The sequence below is a fragment of the Bos javanicus genome, chromosome 21 (assembly GCF_032452875.1).
Source record: "Bos javanicus breed banteng chromosome 21, ARS-OSU_banteng_1.0, whole genome shotgun sequence".
Classification (NCBI taxonomy): Eukaryota; Metazoa; Chordata; class Mammalia; order Artiodactyla; family Bovidae; genus Bos; species Bos javanicus.
The window spans coordinates 68306686-68313186 of NC_083888.1; the positions used below are offsets into that span (position 1 = coordinate 68306686).

At 54.1% G+C, this 6501-nt stretch overlaps 1 long non-coding RNA gene across 1 annotated transcript; it reads right to left on the reverse strand.

Annotated features, from left to right (window-relative positions):
- Positions 1-1488: 1488 nt before the first annotated feature.
- Positions 1489-6038, reverse strand: LOC133234660 (uncharacterized). Its single transcript, XR_009732241.1, has 2 exons — positions 4574-6038; positions 1489-4407 (listed from the first exon to the last, which is right to left on the reverse strand). It is a non-coding gene; the product is annotated as an uncharacterized LOC133234660 (long non-coding RNA).
- Positions 6039-6501: the final 463 nt, after the last annotated feature.

Consider the following 6501-nt stretch of genomic DNA (forward strand, 5'->3'; position numbering starts at 1 on the left):
GTTTGTTTTCCTTTATTGGATTCCATATATTAGAGAAATCGTACAGTATTTGTTTTTTGCTGACGTTTCATTTTAGCATGCCACCCTCTAGATCCATCCACGTTGCCACAGATGGCAAAACCTCACCCCTGTTTATGGCTAAGGAATGTCTCACTGTACATGTATGCCTCATCTTCTTTATCCACGCGGTCGTTAATGGGCACGTGACACCAATCCACACCTTGGTTATGGTAAAGCTTCAGTGAACACGGAGGTGCGTCCATCTCAAACTCGTATCTTCACTTTCCTTGGCTGCTCAGAAGTGGAGTTTCAGGGTCACGTGGCAGTTTTATGTTTAGCTTTTTGAGAAACCTCCATCCTGTTGTGCGCAGTGACTGCGCCAGCTCACGTTCCCACCGACAGCACGGGGAGCCCTCTCCTCCACACCCTCAGCAGCACTCGTCACGCGTGCTTTTGACGACAGCCCTACTGGCAGGTGTGCAGCCGTGTCTCACCGTGGTTTTGATCTGCGTTTCCCTGATGAATAGTAAGGCTGAGTACTTTTCATGTATCTTTTGGTATATGGTGTACATATAGACATATATCTACGTGTCTTCTTTGGAAAAAATGTCTACTCAGGCCCTCTGCCCATTTTATAATTAAGTTGTGTATTTTTTTATGTTAAGTTGAATGAGTTCTTTGTATATTTTGGATGTTAACCTCTTCACCAAATATTATCTGCAAACATCTTCTCCCATTCAATAGGTGGTCTTTTTGTTTTGTCAACATAATCTTTACCAAAATGCAAACGGAATTTTTCACAAAACCAGAAAGAGTAATTTTAAAATTTCCATGGAAACACAAAAGAGCCCAAATAGCCAAAGCAATTTTAAAAAAGAAAAACAAATCAAGTTATATCACACTCCCTGATTTCAAACTATACTACAAAGCTATGGTTATCAAAACAGCATGCTTATATGTTGTTCAGCTTCTCAGTCGTGTCCGCCTCTTCGTGACCTCACGCATCGCAGCGTGCCTGGATCCCCTGCCTTTCACCATCTCCCAGAACTTGCTCAAACTCATGTCCATCGAGACGGTGATGCCATCCAACCACCTCATCCTCTGGCATCCCCTGAAGGAGGAAATGGCAACTCACTCCAGTATTCTTGCCTAAAAAATCCCATGGACAGAGGAGCCAGGTGGGCTACAGTCTGTGGGGGTTCCAAAGAGTTGGACACACCTGAGCAGGACGAACACTAATGTACCCCGGATACGGACTGATGTTCTGAGTATCCAGGAAGAAAGAAGCCTTGTGTCCATAAAAATACCTAGGCCTTTATGTTTGCCTCAGCTTATTTGGTAATAATCCAAATCTGAAAACAACTGGAATATCCACCATCAGGTGAAGAGATAAAGTGTTTGATTATCCGTGCAACGGAGCAGTGCTCAGCAGTTAAAGGGATGGGCTGTGGACAGACGCTGCCAAAATAATTATTCAGAGAGAAAAAGTCAGACAAAAAAGAGAGCGTATTTTATTATTCCATTTACATTCTAAAATGCAAACTAATCTGGAAGGACAGCAGATCAATGGTTTCCTGGGGAGGGAGGAACAGGGTGAGAGGCAGCAAGGAGAAAGGGCGTGAAGACAGTTTACAATGGATTTGCTCGTTGTCTAGATTATGGTGGTGGTTTCACAAATGTGCATATGTCAAAACCTTTTAAATTGTGTATTTTGTGTGTGATTTTTTGTATGTCAATTATCTCAATAACACTGGTTTAAAAATACATGGCGAACTTATAATTACCGCCAGGAGAATACAAATACGAACTAAACCTTCCGAAACACTAGAGAAAAATAGAATAGTAAACAACTCCCAAAGCCAAAGACGAGGAGAGAACAAGGAAAACACAGCATAAATAACAGGTGTACCAACAAACGTGTCTGTTTTGATAATAGACACTCTCTTTAAAGACAATACAAATATGCACTCTTTACACAAAGCATACCTAAAATAAAATACTTGAATGTTAAAAAGGAAAAGAAAAGGAATTCCCCAGTAGTCCAGGGGTTGGGACTCTATGCTTCCACTGCTGGGGGCCCAGGTTCAATCCCTGGTCAGGGAACTGAGATTCCACAAGCGAAAAAAAAAGGATATATTGGGCAAACACGAACAATAAAAGAGTTGGTAACATCCGTATTAGATAAAGTTCAAAAGCACTAAAAGGACTAAGAGCAATCTGGTCTGAGGGACAATTCAAGACTCGGAAAACACATAACAGTGATTAGCATTTAATGCAATAAATAACTTACCATAAAAATCTATGCGGCAAAACCATGGGGAGTACCACTGTCAACCACTGAAATATAAATGCAAAAGTCTTGAAAACGTTAACTGCAAAGCCTGTTATGCAGACCATGTTTGTTTAATCTTTCCAAGTGCCTACATACCTACAGCAACATGGCCCAGTTAGTCAGGGGATTAGCTGACTCCTTGGAAAAGACCCTGATGCTGGGAAGGAACTGAGGGCCGGAGGAGAAGGGAGGGGGTGACAGAGGATGAGATGGTTAGATAGAATCACTGACTCAGTGAACATCAACTTAAGCACACTCTGGGAGATAGTGAAGGACAGGGAAGCCTGGCTTGCTGCGGTCCGTGAGGTCACAGAGTGAGACGTGACTTAGCGACTGAACAGCAACAACAAAAGCGTCTTCCGCAACTCAGACTTTTTCCACCTCAACAAACGTCCGTGCTGAAGCTGCTAAGGACCCATCTGGCCTCCTCCGGGTCCTGGCCGCCGTGAGTGCTCCGGCAGTGGGACGCTCCAGCCTCAGCTCTGGAATGCACGCTTGCTACTGTCACCGTCATCCAACAGGGAACATGAGGCTGGGAGAGGCTGGGAGGACTTAACTGGCTCCACAAAGTGGGTGCGGAGCCAGGACCCAAAACGGGTTTCTCACGCACGCTGACCACCGGTGAGAGCCAGACATTTCAAAAGGCAGATTCCTGAGTATCTCTGCTGCACCCCCAGCCCCGCCAGCCGCTGCTCCATCTGGCCGGGAGTTACTCCAGGTCTAAGTATTGACACAGCACACCCGGCTTGAGTCAGTGCGGGTGTAGTATGAGAGAGTGTGCGTGTCAGACGGAGAGGGAACATGTGTGCGTGAATGTCTGTGAGCAGCTGAGTCTGGGGGCCAAGCTTCCTGCCCTCCCAGCTGTGGGCACCACCGTCTCCTTTGAGGTGCCTGGGGTGGAGGCAGGTCCTCCGCCACCCTGGTCCTCAGAGCCTCACCCTCCCTTGACACTGAGACCACAAGCTCAGAGATGATCTCTGCGTTGAGCCCTCCCTGGGACCCTAGGAAAGCTTCGGGGCTGGGGTGGCATGGAACCAGCTCCCGGCTTGTGGGAGGGGGTGAGGGGTGGGTTTGAAGCGTTAAGTATGGCTCTGGGAGCAGCTTGGATCTTCCGATGACAACGTGCCTTGTTCCAGATGGTTCCTGTGCAGTTCCCCCTCGTTAGCATGCTAATTTATTCTGACTCATCCCGCGGCTGCTGCACAGCGGGGCTGGCGCACCCCCGTGCTGAGCAGCCCCCGAGGCCCGCGAGTCCCAGCTGGAGCGGGACCCCCCCGGGCCATCATGGAGCTGGGGTGAAGGGAGCAGTTAGGGATGCAACTTCAGCGTCAGCCGGAGCAGCCTGTAATTTCCCCCCAGCAGCCCTGACATCCGCCTGTGACAGAATCCAAATCCGTAGAGCAAGGCCGGAGACAGGGACTCCGGGAACACTGGGTCTGGAAAGTTGTCGCTCGAGCCCCGAGTGTAGCTAACACGTAGGTAGGGTTCTGAAACACAGACCCAGGACAAGGGGACTTGAACGGGACGTTCCTGGGTCCACGTCTGCGTCCCCGGGGGGTGCAGAACCCGGGGCCCAGGCCCAGATCCCAGCCTCACTGTGGCTGGACCGTAACATCTGTCCACTGATGCGAGGTCACTGGTCCCCTTCAGCTCACCCCGACCTGGCTGTGCATCTCCTCATCCCCCGCTTCCCAATGCAAGGCCCACAGCCCTGCCCAGAGACACCCCCTGGCACCAGAGGAGGCTCAGCCTCTACACTGGGAAGGCGGAAGTGCCAGTCACTCTCAGGAGGAGCCCTGGGGATGTGAAGCTGGACAGCCGGGGGCCCGGCCGGGGTTAGGGCTAGGGTCAGGGGCCTGGGAGGCACTGAGGCCAGGGGCCCAGCAGCCAGCGGCCATGAACAAGCCCTGTCCGTGTCCCACACCCCCGTGCCGCTGGGATCACCCCCAGATGGACAGCTCACTCCCCAGCCATCTCAGGGCCAGCTTCAGGGACTCTCCCTGCAAGGGGCAGGGCAGAAGATGCAGCTTCTGGTCCCATCCTTCCAGGCACGCTCACCCTGCCTGCTGGGGAGCCTGGAAACAAGCATTTAATCTGGGTGAGATTCAACACCCGGGTAAAGCAGCCCTGCGCCCCCCTCCCCCACCCCGCAGCCAGGGCCCGGCCTGCCCCTCCCCAGCCGCTCCGCTCCACCCTGGGGCTCCTGGCAGGTAAAGTTGGATGGGACCCCTCAGCACTCACGTTCGGTGCCTGCAAGGAGCTCCATCCGCTGCAGAGACAGAGGAACAAAGCTGTGGGTGGGCAGGCTCTGGAAGCCCCAGAGGGGTCGGTCATTGTCTGCTGTTTCCTGGCAACTGGGGGTGGGGGGAGGGTCCTTATGCCCACAGAGAGGAGAGTCTGAGCGAGAGCTGGGCTGCCCTGGGCGCTGGGCTCCAGAACCCGGGGCTCAGCTGGGAGACTATGGGAGCCCGATGGAGGCAGCCTGTGACATGGGGGGAGGCCCTGGGGGCCCAGACACCTCGGGGACACGGGGAGAGGGCAGAGTCTGCGGGTGTCCTGGGGGCTTGGCCAACCCCTGGGACCCACATCCCCTCCCGGGCTTTCTGCTTCCAACAAGCACGTAGCTGTCGGGCCACAGGAGAAGAGTTCGGACGTGTGGGGCTGAGACCCTGGGGCCCTGGGATGCCACGCTGGGGGATCAGGTGCGACCCTGCAGGAAACAGGGAGCCCCTGGAGCTTCAACAGCATGAACCGATCAACAAGCTTTCAGATTCACCAGGCAGCCACAGGCTGAGGGCCACCCCCCACCAGCCGTTCACCTGCTGTGACCCCAGCTGCATTGTCCTACCTACCGGGGAGGCTTGTGGGTTAACACACGGCAAGGGCCACAAGGTGGGCCCGAGCTTCAGCAGAGACCGCCGCAGCAATCGAAGAGAGGCTCTCAGGCCCTGGAGGAGGCACAGCCCGCGCCCCCAGGTGGGGAGGGAGGTGGACCTCCAGGTTTATTGGGGTTCTGGGTGCAGTGTTTGGGTTCCCAGGCTGGGTTGGTCAATTCACACTGGAAGAATGAGGTTTTGGTGAGTCCCACGGGGTCTGATCCAAGTGGCTGTAAGACACGAAGGGCAACTGTGAGCCATGCCTGCAGCGCATGCTTCCTGGGACTGCAGCTGCTCCCAGGGCGGGTGCTTGCAGTGGGTCTCAGGATCAGTCCAACATCCCCAGGCCGCTTGATGAGCAGAACGGATTTGAGGCAGCAACTGAGCTAAAGTCCAGACCCCCGTGCCCTCCAGTCAGTGGGCGAGCTAGGGCAAGCAGGCAAGAGAAGGCAGGAGCCGTGTGCCATCTCTGAAGGCAGCAGTCACAGCAGCGGTGTGGGCAGCGATTCCACCCCTGCCTCCAGTCACCCAGACTCCCCTGTTCCTGCTCATTCCCCGAGCCTGGTTATGCAGACCCCCGGCGACTCTGTGAGCCACCTGATGTCCGGCCAACAGGCTCCTTTTCTGCCTAAGAGACTGGGAGGCGGGTGCTGTCGCAACCAAGATGCCTGAATGACTCAGACGTGGTACCTGGAAGGCGGGTCACACGTCTCCATGGAAACGGTGTGGGCGGGACTGGGGGGCCTGCCCATCCGGGCTCAAGCCAGCGAAAACCTCCCCATCGTTTAGGAGGGGATGTTTCCGCCCAGCTTTCATGGCGTTGGCTTTGAATATCCAAGGACCCCAGGCTGGGCTGGAGGGAAGCAGGCAGGGAGAGTTGCCCGGCTTAGCCGGCAGGATGACTCCAGTTGCCAGGTGACTGCAGTCAGAACTGGGGCTTCGAAAAGAGAGAACACTCAAATCCCTAAATTACTGGCTTGACATGTGGCCTGAACCCCAGCACTTGCTGGTACCTTGTGGGAAGCCGTCTGCTCCAGAAGACACAGGGACCGTGGCCAGAACCCCCTCAGGGCTCCTTCAGGTCTCAGCATTGGCTTGGGACCTGGAGCTCAGAGGGCCTCTGATGAGGGTGAAGACAGACATCCAGGGGGAGACTCTGAGGGGGCCTTGAATGTCGCTGCAGTCCCCAAATCAGAGAGGGTGTTCAGGGCATCTGGGGTAAATGGAGCTTCAACCTCTGACCCCTCGGGTGAGTCCACAGGCTCCTCCCCGCTGGCCCCCGGCATCTTTCTG